The 27,828-nt window shown below is 41.8% G+C and overlaps 1 long non-coding RNA gene across 2 annotated transcripts in view; it reads left to right on the forward strand.

The window, feature by feature from the left end:
• LOC113459253 (uncharacterized) overlaps positions 1–27,828 on the forward strand; it is a 338,631-nt gene that overhangs the window by 16,291 nt on the left and 294,512 nt on the right. For both annotated transcript variants that reach the window (XR_012579357.1, XR_012579356.1), the window contains exons 2-4: positions 10,916–11,007; positions 11,250–11,291; positions 11,461–11,531. This is a non-coding gene — a long non-coding RNA (uncharacterized LOC113459253). The remainder of the gene's footprint in view (positions 1–10,915; positions 11,008–11,249; positions 11,292–11,460; positions 11,532–27,828) is intronic.

Consider the following 27,828-nt stretch of genomic DNA (forward strand, 5'->3'; position numbering starts at 1 on the left):
CCTTGAGATATAGAGAAGGTGGAATCAGATGTTTGCAGGTCTCATGTCACACTGATATTGATGAATGAGACCTTTTTAGTGGTATTTCATCTGCTCAGTTATGGCATGGTGGATGGACCTGAAGAATATTGAGGTGTTCTTAACTCTTAAAATAATAATAATGCTGATAATATTAAAGGCTGGAAAGAATGAACCAGATCTCAGCTGTTCTTGTGCTAAAGCTTGACACAATCTCTGTGTAGAGAATATTTCCATACCCTATTTAAAAAGCAAGATAAACTAGAGTAAATAAGTAATACTCCTTTGCATCAAAAGATGAAAATATCCAGGCTATTCATTTTGAGAAGTGCCTTGTTCATTGTGTACAGTTTTGTCACAGTCTAAAGGTTGTGACTGGAGTTTGCTCTGCTCTGACAGAGGAAGGTGTAACAGGAGCCAACAAACAGGAGAAGGAGGATCCCTTCAAACCAGGAGTAGGGCTGTGTTTTGAACAATGAGCTTATTTAACCAGGGTGGAAAAACTTACCCAGGAACACTGTGCATCTCCATCACTGGAAGTCTTTAAATCATGAATGGATGTCTTTCTGATGAGCATGCTTGTTGCTACAGCAGGAGTTATAGGCTTTGAAATTCCATGGCTCGTGTCATCCAGGAAGCCGGGCTAGATGATTGCATTTGGTCTCCAGTGGCCTTCCAGTCCCTGTGGAACATTCAGCTGGATTGCTGCTCGCAGCATGTCTGGAAGAGGAAAAGTAACATTTCTCATAGCTGGACAATAGATGACAAGTGGTTTCCACTGGAGTTACAGATCAGGTTTTTTTGAATTTTCCAGGCAATGCACTAATTTTTCAGGGAATAAGGAAACTGCCAAAGGACCTTTTGGTTGTTTAAAATTTCATTACAGCATCCTTTCCACTCCTCCCCCTTGTCCTCCCCTACAAAATCAGTGTAGAGGTGAACAATGCATAAAAGTGGGGTACTGGTCCAAATATGGAAACACTGGCCCTGAATAACTGTGTTTGCATTGGGCATCCTTTAAATGACATTAATTAAGTAATCTGAATTTCTATGAGTACTCTGAAATGACTTTTGAAAGAAAACAGATTTCAGCAATTTGAAAAAAAAATCTATTTCATTTGCAAATGGCATAGATTGACTGAGGCTGGCCAAAGTGTTTTTGAATTGCCACAGAGACCCGAGGAACTGGATCTACACAGCCAATTCCAAGTTCATTGCCAGAATCAGTCAATTCCTACAGAACTCCTGGTCTGATATACCTGGTAATGGTAAATATTATGTATGCAAAAGAGAAGAAACAAACAGGCATTCCTTGGTGGTGTTCTGCAAATAGACCAGCATTGTGCACACACTTGAGCTGCCCATAGCCAATTAACTAAACCACAGAATATCTGCAAATATTTACCTGATGGCTGGGGCTTGAAAAAGCTATAACATAAATAGCTTACTACATAAAATAGATTTGATTTACATTTCAGCACATGTGTTGGTGAGACTAAATGATGGGGAAAGAAAAGGAAGAGGAAAAAGCTAAAATGAAAACAAATAGATTATGTTTCCAAAATCCTACCAAGTATGTGATGCACTGAAATGATCAGACTCTTAACTGCTTGTAAATCTGCCTGGACTGGGGTTGTGAAATTATTTTTAGGGTGACAGCAGAAGCCTTTCTAATGCTACCATTGTGGCACTGTGTCAGCTGAGTAAGAGGCAGCAAGAATGGCATAAAACTCAAGTGGGCAATCTGAGAAGGAGGCAGTTTAGCAGTACAAACATTTCTGTGCAAGCAGAGGAAGTATCCTGATGTAATTGTATTTATAACCTGTGAGCTTCTGAAATCCTAGGGAGAGTACATCTGAGGACAGTGCTGTGGCTGTACATGGCCCAACTAGGAGCTATTTCATTTTTGAGGACGAGCATCAAGAATTCTTGCTCAGCTGCTTAATAGAGTGTGTCAGAGCTCTGCTGTCCTCTGTGGAAGTGGTCCTTTCCCAGCACAACAGTTCTGCATCCAGTCCAGCCAACCTCAAATATCCCCCCGAGTCGTATCTTATACTTTCATCAGTCTTAAACTTGGTTTCAAATGAAAAGCTTCAAATAAATGTCTTTCAGTTATTTTTATTTCCTGTCTGGTTTGGGAGTTTGGAATTGGTAGGGAATAAGGTTTTTGTGGTCTTGGAAGCCTGCTTTCTCCTGTTGGACATTTGCACTCCTCATGCATCAGCCTGAGCCATGGTGGCAGCAAGGAGGACCTTGGAAGAGGAACAAAGCAGCAGAAGATACCATTGTGGAGGAGTTCTGGAGATTGGAGCAGTTGCACAGGCAGATTGTGGGTACAGACAGATCTGAGGTTGGGGTTTTTAAGGCACTGAGTGAAAAAGTGGGAGACTGCAGAAGGTCAGCAGAGCGTTTCTGCTGACATCCTCAGCTGGGGAAGCGTTAACAATGCTGACACAGACTGTCAACTTCTGCTTTCAGATTCACTCCTCCATGATGAGAGACAGGAGTTCACATCCCTCAGACATTGTTTCAAGCTGTCTACAGGCTAGGGAAGATAACAGTGCATCAGCTTACATTTTTATGGGTTTGCTTGTAATTACAGGAAAGGAAAATTGAGGTTTTGAGTGTTGATTTCAGTGGGAGGAGAAATGCAGAGGCACTTCTGAAAATCTTGTCTGTAGTTTATTTTGAAAATGGAACTGTAATTTTTTAAGTCTCAGTTCTGTGAAAAATGTCAAAGATGGAAAAATATATTAAATCCTGCATGTGTGCAGAAATGGATGTGACAGTTCTACCTGATTAATTCTGAAGAAAAGCAGCACAGCTTTATGCAAATGAAATTTCTCAAAAGTACATGAAGACCTGAAAAGTTACAGTAAGGGAGGTGAAAGCTGGCTTTTGGACATCAAATTCAAAAGAACTTCTTACTTAACTTTGTGAATTGTAACAATTCCGTTTCTTCAAGATACTCAAACAAATTGAGCTTTGTCTTCCAGGCCAATGGAAATATATTATCCAGTGCTGTTGTGAAGTAAAATGGCTCCAGCAGCTTTATGGAAAGGGGGAAGGTTCCCAGGCTTTCTGTTCCCAATCCAGTTTAGTTTCAAGCCTCATGCTCAGTTTCACTTTCAGAGTGTGCCCTAAGAGAAAATGTAATTTAGACTAGAGCTGCATTCACAAGTTAATGGCACTGACTGCAATCCTTCAAAATGATGGATACTGGAATTTCCCCCCCTTTACAGGAGGAATTGCATTTCTCAATGTCACATAAGGGAGAGAAACAAACATGCAGAAACAGCAACTGGCCCTCAAATCTTTGAAGGTACATGTGTGTTGCCAAAGCTGAAGTAATTTTCCTGCCAGAAATCATTGTGATGGAAAGTTAGAACCCCTATCTGGGCCCTTTGTACTGTGCTGACCTGGTTACAGATACCATTCTGTGTATTGGAGAAAAACTGGGAATTGTGGGGGAGGCAGAGAGGTCCTCAAGCAGATGAGGGTTTGTCTCTTGAGGTAAAGGAAAAGTTTAGAGCCCAGTTTCTGTTGTCTGTCCATGGTGTTCCGCATGTTGTGAGTTCTCAGCAAGTGTTAGAACAGCAGAATTTATTTATTTATTTGTTTGGGCTGATTGTGCAGTATTGTATCTGCTTTTGCCTTTGTTTGCATGGGCTGATTTACTGCTGTTGCTTTGCTACACATTCACACCTGTGCTGGTCACATGAAGAGGTCTGTCCTGAAAGGTGGTATCCTCAGAAGATTCTTCAGGAGCCTTTGAAGATAACAAAAAGATAGGTTTGCCTGAAAGAGATGAGTGGAAGGTTGAGACAGAGCCATTCTGATCTCTTCCATCAGCAGTACCAACACTAGTAGCCAGAAAAGAGGCCTAAGAGGGATCTTCTTTTCAGAAACAGCACAGGGAAAGTTATTTCACTCAGATTAATAGAACCACCGACCCAGACTCTGCATCCCTGCAAAATTAGCCATGTCCTCTGAGGGAGCTACATGGTCAGTGTGTCACTTTGAGACTGTTGGATGGGCACAGTCCCTACACTTGGCTCAGCACCATCAAACACAGCAAAGGTCACAAGCACCTGAAAATACTGAAAGTAACAGCTGGTAGAACAACAGCAGAACGAAAAGCAGGTGGAAGCAGCTGTGTGTGCTGCTAATGGATCCACTCTGTGTCTCCTCCTGAGGTGCACATCACACTCATGGATAAATAGAAGGGTTTAGCCTTTCAGACAATCAGCACCCAACCCTGGGGGACTAACTCTGCATGGCCTGGATGCCTGTTGTACTCAGAAGTAGCTGCTTGCCTTCACCAGGTGATTTCTCTTCAGCTGATGACAGTTATCCATTCAGTGTAACTGGAATGAGCACTCAGAGATGTTTTATGTCACTATAGAGTGTCTTATGGCCAAAGACAGAGCTGAAACCTCTGTGCTTGTGTTGCTGGACTTCACTGCAGCTTTGTCAGGGTGACGTACGACGTGGTAGGAGCAGCATCCCCAGGAATCTGCACAAGAATACTGAGTGGAATAATATTAGTAGCTTCTCGTGCCCTGTTATTGCTTGTGTATCTAGTCTGAGGCATATCCCCTTATCCTAAATTATTGCAGTGTTGGCTGAAGCCTGGTGTTTTTCCATGGATTTACATGTGACTACCATGATGTGGAGGAACTGAGGGAGTCATGCAATCAGGTGATTTTCCTGAGCAGTAGTGAGCATGGGGTCTTGGTAGATATCTGTGTTCTCTGCTTTTCTCAAGTGTCCCCCTCCAGAAAAACGCCTTATAGTAGTTTGGTTTTTTCCCTTTAAACAGGCAAATAATAATACCAGAGGGAAAAAGCTACAATAAAAGGAAGGCTACTTCTTTGGTGTTTTGGGGAACATTTTTGTGAAAAGACTTAACATTTGTTTTTGCAAAGAGATACCTTAAAACACTGACAATTGACAAACAGGCTGGAGTAGGGAACTGGGTTATATCAAGACTGCTTGGTGATGCATTGACATTTGGTGTCACGGCTCCATTAATCAAAAATATTTTGGAGGAAATTCTTCCTGGTTCATTCATGCACAAATAATTTACACTGGGAGCAGTGGGTCTAAACCTCTTTGGCAGACTGAATGGAGGAGCATGATGAACAGCTAGGCTGGCTCCTGAGTGACCAGACACTCACTGCTTTACCAGGGCTCTCCTTTTTCCCAGGTATGCACTTCATCTGTTGTGCCTGGAGGGAGCTCACAGTAGATATTTGTGAATGATAAAGTAAAAGGGGGCTGAGGGCCCAGAGACTGAACAGAGGATCTTAGGTGAAAGAAAGCTCAGTTGTTAACCTTCCTGTGGCTGATACGTGGTTTGTCAATTAGGCAGCAGAAGCTGAGCTGGTTGTATATTGACCTACAAGCATTAAACAACTGGCTGGGAGCCATATCCTGTGAAGTCTGTACTGTCCTTTTGATTTGAAAAGCAGCACCACAGTTGTGGTTCCACTTAGGGTTTTTGAAACACAGGCTTTAGTTTAAAAAAAAAAAAAAAAGAAGAGAGAAAGAAAAGTATCTTTCACCAGGTGCACTTTGACTGTTTATTTGGAAAAAATAAAAAGGGGTTTGCACAGAAATATCCATAGTGTTCCAAGGGTTATTAACATGCATAGCCATGCCTGGCTTGACCGTGCAGTGTGCTCCTAGACAGAATGACAAAGCTGGAAAAATGAAGTCAAGGAAATATGAGCTGATTTATTTTTTATGTGTAACAAGCTAAACCTTGATCCAGTGCATCTGTGGAGCAGAAGAATATTTATTCAGTTCCACCATTGAAAACACTGAGAAACACGAGGTGAGTGTGAATTGTCTCAGCTGAACTCATGTATTCTCCAGACATAATTAAACACTGGCCCAATTTTTAATGTGGGCTACTTAATTGGATGTCAGAAATTCCACATTTGGAGGTTCAGTTTGACCTTTAGTTACATAAAAGAAGCATTTAAGAGTCTCCAGTGAGTGTCAGTGTTTGAATGCAGATGCCTTATTTGAAAACTGTGCTCCTTTACAGTGATGCATTCCAGGAGGAGAAAGCCCTGATCCTGCAAACAGTTTGGAGCAGGCTTCAGCTTGCTGCCAGGAACACCAGCCTGCTGGAATCCACTCATTCCAGGGCATGGCACGCTGCTAAATGCAAGCAGATGGGAAAGCAGTTGCAGGATTCAAAATTAGCATGAGCTTTTCCTCCCATCTAAATGCATACAGATTTGTGAATATACTTTAATCTCAAGGTAGAAGCCCAGAAGTGAAAGCTCAGATAAGCATCTTTCTCAAATGCCTGGGGATCTGTGTAGGATACATCAAATCAGTTACAGTGAGACTTTCATTGAGTGGTGGAGCCTGGTGTGACCAGGTGAAAAATGGGACTTTGGTATATACACAAGGTCATTTTTGATCCACCCAGCCCAGAGGAGATAAATACCACTGGAACTTGGCAAGATCAGATGGATTTCCATCTATTAGGAAAGAAGCAGAGGATTTGGGCAGGTATTCTTAATCACAGCTATTGGAGATTTTGCTAATGCCTTGTGAAGTGTCCTTAAGGACCCACTTCTGTGATAAGAGAGTCCTAAAACACATGAAACCGTTTGGTCACTGAAGCTTTATCTATGCCCCAAGACCTGGAGAGACTCTTGCAGCTCCTGCTGCTCAAACCTGACTCCTACCAGTGCATGGCAGAGCAAGGTTAAAGCTGTGGGAAGCAGGTAATGCCAGCATGGCTCCGGTGCAGGCTCCTGCAGGACTGGCCTCACTGGCAACACAGATCCCAAAGGTGTCTCAGAGATCCCCGTGCACATGGGCTGTGATTCCCTTTCTGTGGTTAAAAAATAGGCTTATTACAACACCAGGAAATTAACTCATCAAGGGAAATGGTTTGCTGGCTGGGTATTAGATGCTGGGAGCTGCTTACAAGGTTTAAGAATGAAGTGAGAATCTCCAGACTTAGGATGGATATGTATGTGCAGCTCCCTGCTTGCTATGATGTTATGCTGAAGCATCCAAAGTGATGTTCTTGTTCCCATACTGATTTGTTCGGTCAACTCAATTCAGGTGAAAAATGGAGTTTTAAGGGTAAAAATGTCATCAGTTCAAGGCATTGCTCCCTGAAGTGTTTTCCTCACTTGCCAACTGCTGCTTGGCAGGAACAAGCAGGCAAGGTCATTAGTGTGGTACTTTCTGGAGAAGGATGCATTCCATACTAACTGCAAAATCCAGGGAGTGCCAGACTACCAGTGTAGAGTCTTTTCCTTTGCTGAGCCACAGGGGATGGTAAAAATCTGCAGATAATTTCTCAGCTTTAAACAAATGTTCTTTCTGTGTATGGCTCGCAATTCACACAGGGCAAATGTCCACAAGAAAATAAAACTCAGTGAAAACTGGGCTGTCAGTCAGCACTGAGTGTGCTCTGTAACTTGAATTACATCCATATTACTCACAAGGGCAACTGTGTATATGTAAAACAATTTGCACAATTTGAACTGGCTGGCCTAATTATATAAAGTACTCAAGCAAACAGATAATTCTCCAGGAAAATTATGTTTGTCTTTAAAATTAATCCTTTCTCTCACTGTATCTGTTTATAGAAAAAGTTTCACAGATAAAGAAATGGAGGTTCTTTCCAGGCACAAAAAATATTGCATAGAAAATAATACATGGATTGGATGAATGCAGTATTTTGATCATAGCCTATGGAATATGGAGGGGAGCAATCTACAGTTTAAGTGTTCTAGTGGTTCTTAAATCACAAGTTGATGTCTGCAATATTATGAGCAAGGCTTCAAAAGTAAAGACAGTTATACAATATTTTTAAGCAAAAACAACATAGGGTTTATATTTCCAAGTTTTTGTCTGTCATTCTGTGGACTAAAAGAACGGAGAGCTCTTTGGAGCTAAAAGAAACACTGAAATTCTCAAGATTCTCTTTTTTTACTTTTTTTTTTTAAACTTTTGCCTTTTTTTGGAAAATGCTCATCCAGTATCAGAATAAGTAGCAAAAAACCATGAGTGTGACAATCCTCTTGTCACACCGAATTTCCTGCACTTATGTTTTTTAAACAGATGATGGCCCTGCTGAGAGGGTGAGACTGTGTACAAATGTTTGTGGTTCAGAGCCCAGTTTTCCAAAGAGAAGTCCAGAACACACAATACGTCACCTGTTTGTACTCCAGCTCCATGAGGCAACGAAGACAGAATTATCCAGCCTTTCCAGATCAGCTCTCCCGTGGGGCTTTAGAGCTGAGTTTTGGTCTCTGCAACACACAAAAATGTTTCCCCACATGAATTAAAATATTACTTCTTGGCTGTACAGCCTGCTACAGGCTTTATCCACTGGTGTTACACTTTTATACTGTTTTAACCATTCCCAAACTGAGGTGGGGAGATGGGCTTGCCAGCATAGTATTAGTCTGCCTTTGGCTCAGGAAGTGTTTGCATTTCTTGTTATTACTGCTAAGCAGATTATTCACCATTTATGTGAAGAGAATTTATCATGTCCTGTGATATACCTAATGAGAGACTGAGGGGATTTTGCCAAGTGAGGCTCCTTTACCTCCAATTTGGATCATTTTTATGACTGACTTCGGGAGCAGCAGAAGTCAGACCCAGTGTGGATGCTTTTATTTGATGTTATGTCAATTTAGACACCAAGTGAGTACCTGGGCATGGCAAAAGAAGATTTTCTGCTGTCTGTAGTAGCACTGGAGAGTATCCAGTGAATGGTACAAAGGCTTTACTATAATTAGGACTGACACCAGCATGGAGCTCTTGCTCTGTGCCTTTCTGCTAGAACTTCCTCCCAGTTTGTGAAGGCAAAGCTTGGCTTGTGAGAATGAGCAACTTTGTGACAGTACCCAGGATCTGTGTGCTGCCAGTCAGCAGGAGAATCACCAGTGTCACACATCCCAGTGGGAATGTGCCATCCTCACTGGGGCATCTATTGCCTCCCTTCCCACTTGTGCTGCCCTGGCCCTGCTCTCTGGGCATACCTGGCAGGTGCTGGCTCCTGCACATGGAGCAAGTCCAGCAGAGGTGGACTGGAGCAATCCTTCTCCTGTGTCAGATTGCTGAACACAGCCCTGGAGGGAGCACACTATTGCATACAGAAATTAAGAAGCTAGCTATGGGGAGCTCAGGATTTTATTCCAATTTCCACATGCTTAGGTATTGTGCACTTCCATTGATTATGACTGCATTTTTAGCATTTACAACTCTTTCTAGTTCTCTGCTTGTGAAAGGTCCTTGGCCAGGTGGCTCTCAGCCAGGTGGCTTTCAGCTCTCAAGTGATATTTATATGAGAGACAAGCTGTGGTCATATTTTCAGACACATTGTGGTCACATTTTCAGTCAGGAATAAGGGCAAGAATAAGACCATTCTTTCCCCCTCTCTAGTTGGAGATGTTGGTCAGAGGCACCTTTCTGGTGTCATTTCATGTCTGTTCATTTTGGTGTGAGAGTGGCCGGTGTCAGTCACGCTGCTGTGTCAGTGGAGCAAAGCCCAGATGAGGAGAGGAACTGATGGCCATGCTCAGCCTCCAGGGACAACATGCAGTGCAGCTAAATGAGGAGGCAGGCTACTCACAGCCACTGAGAGTGCCCTTTGTGCAGCACATGGTGAGTTTTGGCTTTTGAAGGTAAGGAGGTGGGCAAACTAGAGCGAAGGAGAGATTTTTCACTAGCCAGCTCCAAGCTGGCCTTTGCCAAGAGAATGACTTTAGTGCAACAGAAACCCAGGTGTGTACAACTGTATGTTGAATGTCAAGGGATGGAAATGTTGCAAGAGTCAGAGTCCATGTTTGCTTTCTTGGTGTGTTCTTTTCCATGCTCTTTTGAAGAGGAAAATGGAATTTAGGATAGGGAAAAGAAAGAGTGGCAGTACTGATAAAGCAAAACACACATGGACACTACCTGACAATAATATGCATTTAGCTGCCAACAGAGGGAATGCTAAATAAGCATGGATCTTTTACCAAGTGCTTCTGGCTGGATTTATTTTGGTTTAGGGTTTTTTTTTTCCTTCCCTCAGTGTTTTTGCTAATTATAAGCTGCGGCACCAAGAATATTTAATTCTGTGGAAGGGATGTGTGGTTTTCTGGGTGGTGGGAGTGAGGTAGCCAGGCATACTACAGAGGAGAAGTGTCCTAAAGCAAAGGTTTTAAAGCATTTTGTGTCCATCTGACCAAGCACCTTATGCTGTTGGACTTCAGACAGAGCTTTACCACTGAGCCCAGCTTTAGGGTGTTCTCTGCACATTTTCAGTGACAGAACTCCATAGTTCAGCAAGGTGGATCCAGTTAGGCCAGGATAAATTCCAATAAAATTTGTTTTGCTGATGTACCTTTATTGATTTTTAAAATCTAAATGCACAATGCTGTTTTGAAAACCCAGTGACCCTTCTGGAAAAGCTGTAGTCTGAATCTCTGGGAATATCTTTGTGGAATATCCTTTTTCCTCTTGTTCTACACTGTGGTCACCTCTGTGTGCTTCTGGAAGCATCTGCTGTAACCTAGAGGAATTTATTGGCAGGAACCAAGACAAAGTTCTCCATCTGATTATTTTAATCCCTGTTTTATTTTTGGAGAGGTGACTGCAAAGGAGCAATGTGGCTTCCCCAGTGAAGCTGTATTCTTTGGCATTGCCTTAGGAGTCCCATTAGCTGCTCAAATTAAAAGGTTCTGGTGTGTTACTCGAACAGCTGTTTTCATTAAACTCACTCATTTAGGATACAACAAATAAGCCTTTAATCTAATGTGTTGATCAGTGACAAGTCAGCAAGTTCACTGAACGTGTTACAGCTGAGGAAATGTGTGTTTGCTGCTGCTTAGTCTAAACAAAGGGTTTTTCTTTGTTGCCTTAGAAATATTCTCCAAATTGTGAAGAGAGTCCTGTCCCCAGACACATTTTGGGTCTCATCTGCCATTATATGTGAAAAAATGTTATAACTCACAGGTAAGAATTGTTGTGGCTTATCAATAATCTCTACCAGTTTCAGTTGGATTAGAGGGGACATAAATGTGGAACTAGGGATTTCCTTTTTTACTCTCCTTCCTCCCCTTCCCCTTTTTAATGTAAAAAGGCTTTAAAAATTCTAAAGTAATTTTATAAATAGCAGCCAAATTATAATTTTCTTCTTTCTCCTGCTACTCTGAAAATTAACTGAATTTCTTTTTCTTTGCACACTGGACATGGAGCTGGAACAAATACTCCATTTACAGGAACCATGGCTGGCACACGTAAGAACCAAAGTCTTGCGGGTCTTTGGGATTCGGATTTGGGAGGAAAAAGTGGTGGCACTAATCACAGCCTTGGCATTTTAAACTGAGAGCTGTGGTCTTTCAGGGTCATGTCTACTGAAATGATCTCCAACTAGCAGTTAACAGCAGTGCTGTTTGTGTTTTGCAGCCTGATTCTACCTTTGATGGTCTGTTTTCCTCTACGTGTGTGCCCAACAGCCCTGCGTCACTTCAGATTAGGTAAGTTTTCTTTGGGATAGCCTTAAGCTGAAAACTCAAAACCTAACGTGAATCCATACCAAACCAAATAAATCTGAAGATCCATCTGTGTCCTGGTGTCTCTGAAAAATGGCAAAACTTGGAATATCCTAGGACAGCAATCCAGCGAGTATATTTTAAATGAAGGAGCAGCTTTGTGGTGTCTTGGTGCATTTCCCACAAATCTACTTAAAGATAACGCTAGTGTTAAAAATGCCCCCAAAGAAGCAGATGTGGATGTACTGAATCCCAGTCCAGTGTTTATTCTGCCTTTTTTTTGGTTGACATAAAGGCCTTCAAAACAGCAGGCCTAGGAATTGGTGTTTCCTTCCTTGAAGCAGCAGCTGGACAGTTTGACTTCAGATCATGGCATAAAGGTGAGTGTCCACACCCTGAATTGAAGACCGTCTGCAAAGGTGGGTGTCCACAAAAATGAACTTCTGGGCCTGCATTTCATACATTGCACTTGTTTATACAACCTTTTATTTCCCCACATATTTAGGAGTAGTTTCTATATGAAATATTTAATTTGAGCTGCTGGGAAACTGAAAACTCATCTTCAAAGTTAAAAGACTAAAGGGAAAACTGGTATATTGTTGTTATTGTCATTGTTATGTCAGCACTATAGAAAGCTATAGTCATTTTTATAGCTGAAAACGACACTTTGCATGGTTACAGGCTGCTGATGGTCGAAGAAATGGAACAATCCTTTTGGGAAGCACTTCAAAATTCCGCAGGTGGTGTAGTGGTTCTTTTTTTCAGCAAGTATTTAAGCAGAACTGTTCTCTTGCTATTCTCACTTCTAAGTCTGTCCCAAGCCTGTCCCCAAACTGGGTACCTGAGTGAATTTAGATATTGAAGTTCAAAACTTAGTAATCATGAAAAATGTAGTGCTGGGTATTTTTTTTGCCAAATACATATGTTTGTACTGAAAAATCCTAAATCCAGGTGCTTTTGGTACCTGATTTGTTATCCTAGTGATGGGTATAGCAGACTAGGGTCAAGCATGAGGATTATACTTTGATACTTGTATGATCTTGCAATCACCATATTCCACAACATTAACACATATTGGAACAAGCAATCCCTGTGTGATCAGACTGTGTATGATAGACAGAAACATAATTCTGCAAAAATGGAATCATCTAAAGGATTGGAAGTGATCTAAGGTAGGAAGAAGCAGGGCATTGCTCTCCAAAGCCTCTGCTGAAGGTTTTCTCACATCAATTGTCATGACAATAGGTGGCACCCTCATGCCAATAAATATCATGTTGGACAGAACTAGGCTCCCTTGCACTTATGTACTGCAATTTCTTTAACAAAAATCATTGGAATTGAAAGCAAAAGCCACTCATTAAAGCAGAATATTCATTAGGGAAAGGTGAGACATGCCTGAAAAATAAAAAAGTAAACTCCATTCTGACTGTTAATTTTAGATAAGACTAAACTAGCAGTTTAGCATAAAACTAAACTGCTGTTCTGTTGAGGCATATGGGAATTTGAGTGTGGGTCTGTACTGAGCAGTGGTCACAAACTGTGCCATCCTGTGCTTTATAGCTGAGGATTTGACCCCTTATTGATTACTTCAGAAGAAACAAGGTGTGTCCTGTTTGATTTGCTGTGTTACACAAAGCCTTGGGTGCATGGGATATCCAGGCAATCTGGAAGCTCACAGCTGCACAGAGTCAGAAAGGGAATCTTAAAAGAAAGGCTTCTCTCACTTGAGTTTTTGTCACTTTTACTTCAATGTGAGTCAAAACCTGGAAAAAAATATTAACTAGACATTGTCAAGCCACAGGCATCTTGGCTTGTGGTTTGGACAAATGTCCAGGTCATTTCTTACTCTATCCTGAACAAGTCTGATTCCCTGCTTCTCTGCTGAGATAGAGAGGAGGTCAGGAAGTGGCAGAAAAGAGAACATTAAAAAAGCCTTAATGCATTGTAGAACAGTGAAAGGCCACCACATATTAGGAAGTGTGAAAAACGCCTGCTTTTGTTGGGTTTGGTGATATAGCTGGGTATGAGAAGTTTTGCTAAGCCTAAATTTTATGCATTTTTTTATTTTCATGAAAATGGTGTTTAAAGATCTGATGTAATTCCATGGATATAAATTGTTTTAGGCCTGCAGATGGCCCATAAAATTTGCAGAGCGTTGGCCATTTATAAGCTGCAATTGGAACAGAAAAAACTTCAGGATTCATTGAACTTTGCTAGCCTTGGCAATGTCTCTGTTACACTTTTACTGGGATTTTGCTTCATCCTTACCTTGCAAAAGTAACATCTTAGGATGGTAAAGCCAAACTAAAGGGGAAAAAGAATTGATGGAGTGAATGAGGTTCCTTTCTAATTTGAGTCTTACTTAAGAAAGCTGTTCTCTGAGCTAAAATTTTGCTGAAGTAGCTATGATGTTCTAGGGAAAATTAAAATTTCCAGTGTTCCAGGAAATGTTTCTTATTTGGACCTCTCTTCATTTCCCTTTCATCATCTCGTGCTGATTTTTGCAAAGGTTTTTGTGCAAAGCAGTGTAATCCCTGGACAAATTATATTCCATGGGATGAATGCTATCTCCAGGCTTTGATGCTAAAGTGGAATTGTTGTTTTCTGCTTAGCATTTGCTCCTCAGCAGGTCTGGTTTTAGGCAGGTGTTACAGATCCAAAAGGGACCAAGAGACTCCTGCAAGTCAGTTAAGTCTGTCACATTTCATTTAAATGGTACTAAATGAAGATGCTTTACCAAACACTTTCGTCTGCTCATCTTGCACTGACAAATATCCTGATTGCACTGTTAAGTGTTTCTATTCCTTGAATTTCACAGATGGGAAAACTTAGGATGCAACTCCTGTCTTGAAAAATCTAAACAAGTTGAACATTTTTTTGTCCCACATCTAAGTCTTAGGTTGTGACAGTGACCTGCAGTCCTTCAGAGCAGCAGGATAATTCTTTGTAGCCTCACTGGGAATGAGGAGGAGGATTTTGCTTCATCATGTGCTTTCTCTGTCCCAAAGTGGAAACAGATTGTGCAGAAAGTGTTATCAGAATACCAGCAGCCTTTTCGTCCTGTGAGCAGCAGGCTTCCAAAGGGAAGCAGTAGCTGCTGAGGATCATGTTTAATTCTTGGAGGGTAGGGGGAACACTGTCTCATTCCTGTTTCTGGTCTCCCCTTGGGTAAACACCAGGCTGTAGGGAGAAACTTCTGTGCAGGCTAAATGTCTCTCACTGCAAGCTCCCAACAAAACAGTCCAGGGCAGCAATATTAGTGAGAAACTCACCTGATGGAACAAGGGAATCAGGTTCAGTATAACAGAGAGAACCAAAGGGATTCATTTGTCAGTGTTTCTGTGGTCTCTCTCAAAACCCTTTTGATTTCATTTAGTCAATTTAGTCAATTAAGTAGAATTCTTTCATTTCTCCACTTTATCTTTTGCAAACATCTAAGTGCATCATCAACTGCAGATGTGATTAATACATTCTATTATTTGCAGTTCACCTTAACCTGGCTTTCATTAATGAATGATTTTGTGATTGCTCAGTCAGGTGCTCCTGGCCACAGGGATGGCAAATCTGTATTCAAAGATGTCTTAGCAAGGCCCAGCTTCCTGCAACATTCACCAGAGTATCCAAAGGATGGCAGATTCCTTGTGCACTCTTTCTCTCTTTGCTCTCAATGGGAGAGAATTTGGAATGTCTGGAGCAGGCTGCACCCTGGCATTGGTGCTGGCACCATCCTCTGTCATTTCCATAGTTTTCTTTCAAGATGTATTGTTGAATTTTTTCTCAGTGTGTCACTTGCTTTGTTTTTCATATCTGTATATAGAAGGTGTTAATTTCTACTGGTTGCTATAAGCAAATAGTTCTAACAGTCCAAAATTTAGGAGTTACTGATATTTACAGAAGTAAATAGCACAGTGTATCAAGCACTTGAAGAACCTTTCCTCATAAGAAGAAAGGGGCCTATTTACATCTCATCTGTACATACACAAAGTATTCAGTATTCTGCCTTTTTGATCCTTGGGTCAAATGTTGTGTTATAAACCCCAAACAGATTGTGTGGTTTGCATGGAGCTGTAAAACTAAATGAAGCACATTCAAAATACATTTTTGGTCTTAATTTCATTTTCCAAATCCATGTATTAAGCATGAATGTAACAGCCCAAGTTTCAAAACCAACAATGCTCTCCTTAGAAACCAGCACCTTTGTTTGCAAAGGGGTTCCCAGAATTACAGGGCTCTCATGGCACACTGAGGTTGGAGTGGGTGGTGGGACCCTGGCCTTTGTGCAGCACTGGGAGAGCTCAGGACACTGAGAGCAATGTGAAGGTTAGAGGCTGTGTGCAGTGTGCAGCCTTCATTGCAAGTTTCTCAGCTGGGGACTTAGATTTAAGTTCCAGGCTTCAAGGATGTAAGTTCTTTTCTAGAAATAGCTCTTGGTGTGTCTGTGCTGCAGCTCACAATTTTCTGTTTGTGGGCTGTGCCCCTTTGCGAACCCTCAGACACTCCAAATCCCTCCATGCATCCAGCATTTCCATGGGACCTGTGGGGACACAGCTTAGGGCTGACCACTAAAATGTGCTGTTTGATTGGCCATGGGCAAACAAAGAAGGCTTTGGTCAAAGTGGTTCCCAAAGACCAAAGTGACATGCTAGCTTTTCTGGAAGTCTTGTGAGTAACTGAGGAGCTTTGGGCTTAGCTGGAAACCTTGGCTTTCATTCCTGGGCCACTGTGCTTTACTTAAGAGCCTTCCTTCAGTGTAAAGTTGAAAGGTGAAGGAAAGAAATCCCAGACCTGCACACCATGCTGCAGAATACACTTATTTCTCCTGCATACATCTCTGGAGGAGTCCCCCACCAAGCTGACACTAACCCTGACAGCCAGATGTGCAGCTCGGATCAGACAAAAACCAAAATAGACTGTGGTTTACAGCTGCTTGCAACAATAAACAAAGCATATCAAAGGATCCCCCAAAACACACTTTCTCTGTAGAAACCTACATGGTTTTATTATTCTAGTCTCCAGCTTTAAAGCATTTTTGTCATTTTTGTAGAAGGAGAATGAAATAGTTGCAGATTCCAGCCAGGGACAATTGTCAGGGACTGGACTGGGCTTACTGGTCAACCACATCCATCCCAGTGAGACTGTGCATTGTCAGCAAAAGCTTCCTTAAGGATGATGTTACTTGCCAAAATCTGCTTTCTTCAGCTTGTGATGCGTTTTTATAGGGACATTACTTATATAAAGTTCTCCCCACTGCCCCATGCAAATGCTTAGAAACACCATTTTATGTAGCCCCAGTTGGCCCATGCAATATTCAGTCTTTCACTTGACTGCTGGTGAGTTCTTTCTGTTAAACAGAATGAAACAGAAGCATGCATTACCCCCAAGCAGATCTTCATTGTTTTCTCCAGGTGAACATAAATATCACAGATTGGCATGACCAAATGTCATAAGTGTTTGGAACACATTTCAGTATGAAAGCATCTAAAATATATCTGGTGTAAGTTGGAGGTGTTGCCCTGCAGAAAATTAATTCAGCTTTGCAAACTAACCTGGGAAGGGGAAAGTGAGAAAAGCTACTCTAATATGAAAACAAGTAAAGCTTCTGTTTCAACCTGTTTTTTTCTTGATTCTATTTTAAATCTTTAGCGTTCTCTTTGCCTCCAGATTTCTATAAAGTTGAAAGATGCTTTGTTCTCCAAGGCTGGTATCCCCTTACTAGGAAAGCCATGGAGGAGGACTCATAATGTCTTCTATTATACAGCTCTATCTCTACTTAATGTTGACATGAAATTCTTTGCTAAAGTTCTGGCAATAAAATTAGAGAAACTTATTCCCTAAATTGTTTCAGCTGATCAAGCAAAATTTAGAATTCCTTCTATGTCCTGAAACTTCAGAAAGTTAATAGTTTGTGTTGTGTTATCCTGACTCAAACTCTTGTCACTTTCCTGGAATCTTTGTGGGCCGAAATACTTGGGTATTTTTACTTTTGCAGACATGTGCATTCTCCTGTGGAATTAAATGTGAGAAAATTTTAGTTGTATTTTATTACTTCAGAAAGAACAGACAAAATAATTGTTCTTGGATTAGTTTCTTCTGTTCTGGCCCTTCCCTTTTTACCTTGGTGTATCACTTCTCAGGGTTCTGGCTTTCCTGACTCAAGCTAGTATTGAAGTTGGAAGGAGACGACCCACCTTGCATTGGTCAGCATCGACTCCAATTTATTAATCAATCAGGCACCTTTTATAACAGTGTTAATCAAGTTCATGCATATTGCAAAATCTGAGCTCACAATAGGTCAGAGATAACATACCAACTCCTCCTTATGTTTTCAATACCAAGATTTGGGTTCTCAAAATTATTCTTGCTTTCCCAAAACAGCCAAAGATAGAACATCCACTCGTCACGAGAAAGCTGCCTGAGAACTCTGACGCGCAAGGCCCCCAAGGCCTCCACGCCCGTCACCCCTACCTGTAATCAAAAATAACCTGTGAACCTCTGCTGTCCACAGAAACAGGCCGCGAGAATCCGCCCCCCACAGCTGCCCTCCAGGCCATCTCCGAAAAAATCTCCAACAAGCTAGGAATAATCATCAGGCAACAAAATAAATTGGTGATTCTTTCACCCATCCATGCTAGGTGTTCAGGTTTCAAATGGCCATCCAAAATGTAGTAATTTCCTTGGTTCTCAGAAGTCACCATTTAGGAAGCCAGTTGTTAAGGGAGGACATCAGGAAAGGAGTTCCTGCAAGGCAATCTGTGAGTTCACTGAGTTACTGGAGAATGAAGGGGAGAAGCCAAATGACAGTCCTTGTCCCAGCAGCCTTTGTCTCAGGTGGATGTTACTCCACATGGCAAAGTGGAACCTGCTCTTCTTCAACACTGAAGATGAAGCTCCCTAAGAAGGTGAAATCCAGGAAAAAAATGGCAAAAGAAATCAAAGCAGATCTGCCTGTCAGAGTTGGTGGCTATAAAATCCTGAGTGTGAACAATTGTGACCTCTGGAGTTTTAAGATGAGATGGAAGTGTTCAGAAAGTAGAGACAAGGACACCTTCTCCAGGTGTCCAGGTGCTTCTGCTCGCTGTCCTGAAGATCCAGAGAGCTTGGCATGGTTCATTGCACCAAAGCATGGCTACTGGAACAGGGAGAGTTAATCCTGGCTGCAAGGTGGGAATACAAGCTTAAACAAGAGACTGAAGAAGGCCAAGAGCCTGTGCCTCCCATACTCCCGCAGACACTGATCCTGGTGTCACCTGTGACAAGGGCAGAGAGTGTTTCCTGGGAGTCTTTAGCATCCTCTGCATAGTTATTGTTGCTGCTCTAGGTAAGCCAGGAGCTGGCCCCCTGTGGCACTCTTTCCCCAGTTTTCCCAATGGATCTGTCAATGAGTGGGAGCACGCTGGAGGCTGGAGTGCTTTCCTAACTCACTGCAGTCTTTACATGCTGCAGCAGACAAGCTCTTGTGGTCATGGCATTAAAATATTACAAGCTTTGTTTTGAAACAATGACACAGAAATGTTCGCAATGACTCCTTGTGCAGTGGTTTGGGATTTTAGCTCATGTCTGGAAACCACAGTTTCTAGATTGCAGGACAGCTCATAGCTTGGGAATTTCCAAAGTGACTATTAACTGGAATGTTGGTTTATATAACTGTGTCTGTGTTAGTTCAAGGTTTGTCCTCTTGCAGGTGGCAGAGCTGCTGGGCAGAGAAGGGGAACAGGAGGAAACCTCTCACCATTCATTTTGCGTGGGTGCGGTGGAAATCCAAATTTTGACTAACCCACCATGTCTGGAATTAATCTCTCTGGCAAACCAAGTACAATCATGGCAAGAAGTTGTATTTGCTGTGCTGAAGCCTTTCCTATGGGGCTGATCCAGCTTCTTATGAGGTCAATGGAAAAGCCTTTGTAGGCTTCTCTGGGTGAAGTGTGCTAAGAGGGCTGTGTAGGTTCTTAAGCCTTGAATGGATGCAAGAGCCTCTGTTCCATTCTGCAGTTCTTTCTGATCCAGGCACTGCAAGTGGGTAGGATCAGAAAGCACTCTGGAGGGGTCAGAAACCCTTTGCTAAGAACAATAGATACCATCTCTGCTGGGTGGGGCTTGGCCATATTTTTTTAATTCAGTAATTAGCTAAGGTGGAGCACTTAAAGAGCCTTTACAGAACACTGTGAACTAACTAGGTAGCAGCAAGAAGTTACTTCAGTCTGACCTCCTGTTCCTACAGAGGAGCTGCACTGCACCTGTCTATGGTGTACCCAGCCTCAGGCAGGGCTTCACACACCTCTCAGTTACCTGCTCTGCACAGGTTCTTAGGATCTCAGCTTCAGAGCTCTGCTGTTTCCTTTTCCCTCACCTTCACTGTTCACAGAACTAAGGCGTGAGTTCAGCACCACCAGTGCCAGCTGGCACAGCAGTGCCCAGCTCTGCATCCTCATGGAATTCCTGCTGGAACAAACCCACACAGCTCCTGCTCTGTGGAACAGCACAGCTTCTGAGCATGGGGCCACAGAAGGGAAGAGAGGACTGAGAACCAGGGACTGTTACTTGCTAAAGACATCGTGAGCTGCAAGAATCTGTGTACACTCCCTCAAACTCCTGTTCAAATTCAGAGCGTGTCTGAGCTGCCTGTCCTGACACTAAGGCGTGAGGAAAGACATTAGAGAAGAATGACAGGCAAGAGACTGTTCAGAACATGATTTGTTTGTTTTGCTTGTCCTTCTCCAAGATGAAGGTGAAAGATTCTTCAAGCTGAGTGCTCTTCTGCTTTCATTGCCACTTTTTGTCCTGCCAGGAGGGGTGTCTGCTGCAGATTTTGTGCCTCAGTGGGGAAGCCAGGAACAGACACAGAACAGCAGCACACTGTGTTGAGTACAGTGAACCTGGGGAAGAGCTGCTTCCGGAGGACCAAACACAGGAACCCAGTGAGATCTCAGCCCTGGACAAGCACAGCAGGATGAGAATGGCTATCCTTATTTTTTCTAAAATTGTCTTTCCAGGCCCACTAAAAAGCAATACTGGCCTAAACATTAAACAAGAGGAAACCATACTATTACCACTGAATTATTTTAATTTGATTTCTCATCCATTTCACTTGAAGATGGTTCATTCTGTGTTGCTTTAATCCTTTTGGAATTGGATGCACTTAGGATCCCTCATAAGAGGAGCACCAAACTTTCTCCAGTGCCTAATTAGTGCCTGTTTCTTCAGTTCTCAATGTGTTTTTTAAATTTTTCCTCCTATCAAAGTTAGAAAACTTTGCCTTTAAGGTGAAAGGTTTGATTGCAGTTTAGTGTCTGACTGGCAGAGCCAAATCTTTTCTACAAGAACCACAAATACTGAAGGATTCCTAACACAGTGGTGTGAAATGTAAACTGTAAAGTGGTACAAATGCAGTAAAATGAAAGCTAATGAACCCTGCTGTAGAAAATTAAAGCTGTGTTCATAGCTGAGACCCTCCTGTCAGGAAATGTGGTGACATGACTTCTCCATAACCATGAGTTAGCAGAGTTTACAGCGCCCTAAACCTGTTGTATATATTTGCCAGAGTTGAATTTCTGCTCAGACTCTGTTCATCTGAAGATTCATGGGCAAGAAAGGGACAGCAATCCTTTCTTCTGAGTAGATCTTGGATTACTTTGTAAAACGCAGAATTCTGCTAATACCTTAAATGTAAGAAAACAAGAATGAAAGGGTTTTAAGATGGATTTTATCTTGACAAATGAGTGATGCATTTTAATGCACCATAAACATGTAACCCTCACTCTCTTTCACTGTAAGGTAACATATTGTTTTGTTTTCAGTTTACCTCCCACCTTCTAGCTGTTCTGTTTTCCATTACTGCATCTTGCAGTGCAACAACAGAATCGTTGAATCATATGAGAAGGGTCCAGCAAATCTTATTTGTTCCACCAAAATTCCTTCCATGTGTTGAAGCTTCCTTTTTTCTTCTGCTAATTTTTGTCATGTGCTTAATTTTAGTCATTTCTCCCACACATTGGAGGCCAGCATCCTTCCCTCACCACTGACAGGTTTCGAGGCCTTACAAGAAGTAACTGAAGCCTCTTGGATTTACCACATCCTTAGAATGTAACCACGTGCATAACTTAAAGCTGCCCTCGCAGAGAGGGGAGAGCAGAGGAGCAGAAAAATAGGAGTTGGGCTGGAGAGTGTAATTGGTGATTCAAATTAGAGATGCTAAATAGTACGAGGAGAAAAGAAGACAAGAGCTAGGCTCTCACTAATACTGAGGGAACATGAGTTGAAAATGGCTGTTGAGACATAAAACCAATTACCTGGATTCAAATGAGGGAAAATGTTGCACCTCCAAGGTGAACTGAGTGGTGCCAGGCAGTGTGGGATTTGGAGCACGTTTCTGCTGGAGCCCTTTGAAGTCTCTCAGTTTGAGCTCAGGATCATACAGGATTTGGGCAGGAACTACTGTGCACTTCATTTGCTCAATGCTGCAGTTTGTGCATATATGTTTGCAGGCAGGTTTCCAAGCTTTGAATACCTCTTTGCTTTGCAAAAGGATAATTTGGGTCATTGGTCTTCAAAGAACTTTTTCCAACAACGGTTTTGATTTGCTCAGGGAAAGTGAATGGCAATTCTGTTAGAAGCAAATGCATAGCAGAGACATCTACTACTGCCCTTTAACTGCTGGAGACTTTGCTCTTGTGTGTTTTATTCATCTCATAAAAAACAGCTTAGAACCTTGTAAAGAAAAAATATCACAGAAAAGATGTGAGACTTAGCACAAATATATACCACACACATAGGGTGGTCTTTTCTTTGCGTGTATCCAATAAACTTCCCTTTTTTCTTCATGTTGTTTTTGCCAACTTCCCATTGTTTCCTCATATATGAATTTCCTTTGGCTTGGGCCACACTACCCCCATTGTTGTTGTAGGTTTTTTCGCTCTCTACAAATTTATAGCTCCCCAATAAAAAAAAAAAAAGGGTGAGGATACACTTTATTAGCAGAGCCAAAGTATGTAAATGTTTATAAGAAGCTATGCTTACAGTAATCCTAAGTAAACTGTAAGAACATATAAAACTTAAATGCTTAAAACTTTCTGGACACTACATTTTGGTACAGGATTAGAACTTTTGCTAGCCAAAATGTTAAGGATTAGAGAACTGGGGCTGCAACCCAGTGTTGTCCCATGTAAGTTTAGAATATGGAAAGTTTTTTAAAACAGTGTTTGAAAAAAGTATTTGAGAATGTTTTGGTAATAATTACAGCCAGGCCCCAGAGGGATCTTTGCATTGTTCTGTTGGGTCAAAGGCCTGGATTTAGAGAAGTGGAGGATCCAGTGGGCTCCTCATGGCCAGGCACCCATCAGTACCACCACTGTCACAGCTGTGCTGATCTGCAGCTGCTGTTCCTCATTCCCATTCTCATGGAGAAGCCAAAGACTCCGGAATGTGGATGCAGAAGCATGGTCTAAATTATCTGTCTTTTGCAAAGCAGAAGTTTGCTTTTCAACACAGTCTCTAATTGCACAGAAGAAGTTAGGCAGAGTATTTGCACCAGCATGCTACTTATTATCAACATGGTTTTCATTTGAGGACTTTTTTTTTTTTCAAATCTGTTTGAGAGTACTCTCCTTTTCTGAGATGTTGGACTTTATTTTCTTAATCTTAGGATCACTCAAATTTCCTGTAGAGGAATAATTCATCCATGACCTCCTCTATCAGTTTTATTGTGCTCTTTCTCATATGAGATTAATTTGTAGTGCTGCCTTTTGGCATAGATGAAGGCTTTCAAGTGTCAGAAGAACCTGTGCAAATCACTGTTTTGATGCACTGGGTATTGCTAGTCTTTTAAAAGCACAACTGTATCCCTTTCTGAAGGCAAAAGCTGTAGCTAGACTGAAACATTCTAGTAAAAGAAATTATAATTTTGACCAATAGGCCCATGTTGCCATTCTTTGGAAGTACTGCAGCAGCCTCTGTAAGTTGATTTTCCTTTTTAAACATTTTTTTGTTTTTTCAAAAAAATTATTTTTTTGTTGGGAAAGAAAAGTGTATTTCTTGCTTCTCTCACCTGTGTGAGCATGACTGCATTTTACCAAAGCACAAATCAATGAGTTTTTGAAAGCAGCTGGTAAGCTGTAAAGTTGGCTGGGAAGTTGTAGGGATTCCATGGGACTCCCCCTTACAGGCTATAGTGGGTAGGGTGTGTTTGTGCTCTCAAGAGTTATTTCTTCTTTGTCCCAGCAATGACAGCTCCATCTCATGACAATTGAAATTTCTCTTTATTCTGCCTTGGAATGAACACAAGTCCATGCAAACCAGTGGCTCTTTCACATGCTTTCACAAAAAGCAATGACTTCTATTTCAAATTGAAAAATCAAAGTTTTTTGATCAAGTTCTTTTTTTTTCTGAAAGGGACTAGAGAACCCTCCTCCATGTTAGGAACATTACCATCAAAATCTGTTTCCATGGAAAATTTAACAGAATTGTATCCTTTTATGAAGGAAAGCTCCGTGAGAAATATTCTGGCTGTCTCCTCCAAATGTTTCACAAACATTTTTAAGCACCTGATTTGGATTTGCACTTGTGGCTGGGCTATGTGTTTGCAGTGAAATATGTTGTTATTCCTTTGGCCAGTTGCTGTTTTTCTGTTGAGTCTGACATGAGAAGATCTCCTGTGTTAGTACCTCTTTTGTGCTTCTTCTCACCTCCTTCAAGCTGAGCCCTCAAGGAAGTGTCTCCAATGAAACCTCTCTGTATCACTGCAGCTTGTTCTGACTGCAGAAACACTGCTCACACTTGAACAATGTATTGAGCCCTCCTAACTTGGGTCTTTCCTCAGTGATCCTCTCTGTCCTAAATGCAACCAAGGAAAGGCTGGTTTTATTGAAGGTGAGCTTTGAAATCTTCATTACCTAGCTAGGTTTGATACTGCTTTACAGTCAGACCAAAGAAAAAAGACTTCACAAATGTCCACTAATAATATTTTCTTTTCACTGGTCTCCAGCTGTAGTTGTGTCTCTTTTACAGCCTGTGTTTCTTTGGTGGTCTTAAACCCAGAAGACTCCTTCCAGAGCTCTGCTGCTCATGCCAGATGCCTGCAGTGAAATTCAAGGGTGGTAGGAATGGGCTCCAGCCATTATACAACCACAAAAATCTCCTGATGATTCAGAAATTTCATTTAAACAATAAAATGCAGGGCACAGATAACAGAGGAAAAGAAAAAAGTAAGATGCAAGTGTCTCTTCCTTACATTTCATAGCTGACATCTGGTGTAACTAAAGATTTCATTAGTGCAGCTGTTGTCCTGCACTGTCTGCTTTATACTCAGTTCTTCCTATGAAAATGTAATTCACTAAATCTGGGCTGACTGCATTGAATGTCCTCTTCTTAAGATGCTTGGGTGACTGGGGGGTTGCTCTCACTTTATAGATCAGGCTATTATCTCTGTAGAGCTTTATAGGATAGCAAAAAGGGATAGTGGTGGTGGAAGTTACTTGAGTCAGCAGCTGGGGGAAAAAAGGGATAAAAGATCGGAACATTTCTTTTTATATTCTTGGCAATAAAACTGAGACCAAAGGCCAAACTAGCAGCTGCTCATTCTCGTTGAGATGTGGAGGTTTCTTGGGGGGATCCTGAGTCCCATTTTCCCCTTGTGACAGCAACATTAATCCACTGATTCTAGCACAGGGGGTGTCTGACCTTGTGACTTTTCCTTAGTGATTATACAGCCAGACAAAGACAAGAACTGCTCCTCTAGAGCAGGAGTTCTCCCAAGTGCTTCTGATGTGCACATCTTGGTTGCTGATGCCTGTGATACCAACTCTCATTTTCAACTCCATCAAGGCCAGATGGGAGACTGATTCTGGATCAGCTCCATGGCTGCCAGGAGTCAGCAGGTCACCTTTCAAAGGTGGGGGTTTGCTGCACAAATCCAGGAACTGAAGGTGACCAGCTGCAAGTTTTCTCTGCTCCCAGCTTTTTTGGTGCACATTGATTGACATGAAAGAAAGCCTTCATGGTGGAAAGGGAAAAGAGCAGAGGAAAGCTGTAGGAACTTGAAGGCAGTAACTGCCTGATGGTGGACAATCCTGTGTTTCACAGACAGTGAGGGAGGCAGCTCTCATGATATGAATAATCAGCTTTTTCTACACTGACTTTGGTTTTTTAGTCCTCTGCCAACTGTGCCCCTTTCTTTGATGTCCCTGTTTCAGGTGTGGCTCTTAAAGCCTCTCTGGTTGCATTTCCCAAGGTGAAGTAGCCAGCTCAGTGTGTGTCCCGGTGTCAGTTGTGAGCAGCACATCCTGCGCCTCACTGTCATGGCTGTTCACAGCTGGCAGCACTCCCTGGGACACACAGAGGGCAACAAACCTGTGGCTTGAGCTGTCATCTGACCATGAATCCTGACACCAAATTTAGGTCACATGCAAGTTAATTGCCTACATCCTTTTTCTGGTTCTAGTCTTGGTCCCCCCATTCCAACCAAACTGGCTGTTTGTGCTCCTTTGAAAACCAAGCTGATGGCTGTTAAAAGGCCTGGAAATGTTTTGCCTTTGCAGGATGGAAAAGAATCTGAATCCTAACTTTGAGCTTTGTGTACTGGGATGAAGAATGTTATCACATAATAATTCAGGGAAATTATCTCCGCTCAAAGCATCTTCAACTGACCACAGATATGTTCTCTTGCATTCTTTGATACATCTTTAATGTGTTAGTGGACTTTTATATCCCTTTCCATTTGTGCCTTTCCTCTTGGCCTGTCACGAGACTTTTTTTGTTTCATCTAATTCTTCAGCTAACAAACAAACAAGGTTATAAGAATAAGATTGTTAAAATTATTTGCTGTTGGAAAGTAAGTTTTAATCAATCAAATGTCTTACGTGTTTAACAACTGCTTTAAAACAAACAAAAATTTATGGGGAAAAATCCACACAGAAATAATGTTGGCTTTAGTTTATGTTCTTTATTCAATTGAAAATACCATTGAAGTCACTCAAATTTTTGCTGAAGTGAGAACACAGAACATCAAGCCTTGGTTCTTTTAAATATGGCTTTTTACTGCATTGACAGGAACATGTTTTCCTTTGATATTTAAGTTCTGAGAAAACTATATCAACTGGCAGCAATGTAATTAAGGAAGAAGAACAAGTGAAATCCTCTCCAGGCTAACCACAGGCTTTGGAGAAAGCTTGGTTTTCTCAAGAACAGCAGCAATTAAAACCTCTTCACTCAGCTCTATCACTATAAAGCATGATGGGGATCTGCTGCTGTTCATTCACACCTACCCTGCATTGCCTAAGGTTCAAATGGCCCTGGAAAACAAAAAGTACCACTTAAAGTGAGCCTGCTATGCTTGCAGGCAGATAATTCTCTAATTATACAATCACAGCATAATAGAAGGGTCTTGGTTGGAAGGGAACTTAAAAACCATCTCATTCCAACCCCCCTGCCATGGGCAGGGACACTTTTCACTACCCCAGGTTGTTCCAAGCCCCATCCAGCCTGGCCTTGAGCACTTCCAGGGATGGAGCATCCACAGCTTCTCTGGGTAACCTGTGCCAGGGCCTCACCACCCTCACAGGGAAGAACTTTTTTCCTAATATCTGATCTTAGCCTATTCTCTTTTATAATATAATTCGGAGGTTCTGATTTTTTCCCAAGCAAGAACAGCTTCAAAGATGAAAGTATGTTTCAGTCAGTTTTTGATTTTTACACTTAATTTTGAGCAAAACCAGCCGGAAGTTGCACTTTTGGCATCATTTCAATGAAATATTTTGTTTTCCAGAGGTAAATGACTATTTGTGATGCAAATGTCTGTTTAAACAGAAGGGTTGACAGTGAAATATCATGTATCCTAAGGAAGCAGTTCTGTCCAACTGCTGAGAGAGGGTTTATTTGCTTGGTCACAGCTCTTAGAGCACAGCAGTTTGCATCTGCTTGTCCAAATGGTGGCAGAAGCATCACGTGGAAGCTGCACTGTCAACCACAGGAGTAAAACCTTGTTGTATTTTCCAGGCTGGTGCTTGTATGGGTATATCTGCTTGGGAGCAGAAATAGAGGTGAGAGTTGGACCTTCCTTCTATTAACTTCTGATCTGGTCAAACCTCCTGCACAGAGCAGGTCAGGTCCAAAGTGGGTCAATTCAGACTTGGGTCAAGGTTCCACTTCAGGATGCCAGACAGCAACCCACAGAGTTTGGGTGATATTGTATTCCAGTTCTGAGAGAAGGCATTTTATAACTAATTCAGATAATGTGGGCAGCAGGATTGCAATGCTGAAGAGTAAAAGTCTCACAAACAGCTCTGTGAGCTGT

The sequence above is a fragment of the Zonotrichia albicollis genome, chromosome 3 (genome assembly GCF_047830755.1).
Source record: "Zonotrichia albicollis isolate bZonAlb1 chromosome 3, bZonAlb1.hap1, whole genome shotgun sequence".
Classification (NCBI taxonomy): Eukaryota; Metazoa; Chordata; class Aves; order Passeriformes; family Passerellidae; genus Zonotrichia; species Zonotrichia albicollis.